An 814-nucleotide genomic window follows, 5' to 3' on the forward strand; every position below is an offset into this window, starting at 1 on the left:
AAAATACCCCAAAAAACCCCCAAAACACCCCAAAAAACCCCCCAAAAATATCCCAAAGCCACCATGCTTCAAGAATGCTGAGTACAGTGAGTGGGACCCCAAAATGTCCCAGAAATACCCCAAAAAACACCCCAAAACCACCCCAAAAATACCCCAAAAGTACCTGAAAAACCACCTCAAAAATACCCCAAAAAATATCCCAAAAATATCCCAAAAACATCCCAAAAATACCTCAAAAATGACCCCAGATCACCCCAAGACCTCTCTGAACCCCATTTTTCCTCCCCCTGCCTCAGTTTATCCCTCCCTGGAGTCAGATGAGGACGACCCCGCCCTAAAATCGCTCCCCAAAAAGAAGAAGGTGACGGACGACGCCCCCTGGAGCCCCAAAGGTTTGGGGGGGTCCTTGGGGGGGTTTTGGGGGGTCCCTGGGTGGTTTGGGGTGAATTTTGGGAGGTTCTTTGGGGGGGATTTCAGGGGACCTGGGATGGAATTTTGGGTCCCTGAGGATTCCTGGTGCTGGGGCTGATTTGGGGTTCCCCCCTGCCTTGTTTAAAGTCTGATTTTGGGGTGTCCCCCTGTTTTGGTGTCTGATTTTGATTCCCTGTCTGATTTTGGGGTGTCCCCCCTGTTCCATCTCTCATTTTGGGGTGTTCCCCGTTCCGTGTCTGATTTTTGGGGTGTCCCCAGCCCGGGTGACGCCGTCGCTGCCCCGGCAGAGCCGCCCGGTGCGGGAGGGGACGCGCGTGGCCTCGGTGGAGACCGGGCTGGCGGCGGCCGCGGCCAAACTGGCCCAGCAGGTGAACTGGGAGCG

General features: G+C 55.2%; 1 long non-coding RNA gene across 1 annotated transcript in view; it reads left to right on the forward strand.

Moving 5' to 3' along the window:
• LOC115949194 overlaps positions 1 to 813 on the forward strand; it is a 1,506-nt gene extending 693 nt beyond the window's left edge. Inside the window, exons 2-3 of the long non-coding RNA XR_004082789.1 lie at positions 297 to 392; positions 691 to 813. This is a non-coding gene — a long non-coding RNA (uncharacterized LOC115949194). The remainder of the gene's footprint in view (positions 1 to 296; positions 393 to 690) is intronic.
• The last annotated feature ends 1 nt before the right edge of the window (position 814 follows it).

This window comes from Geospiza fortis, unplaced genomic scaffold (assembly GCF_000277835.1).
Source record: "Geospiza fortis unplaced genomic scaffold, GeoFor_1.0 scaffold4834, whole genome shotgun sequence".
NCBI classification, from domain to species: Eukaryota; Metazoa; Chordata; class Aves; order Passeriformes; family Thraupidae; genus Geospiza; species Geospiza fortis.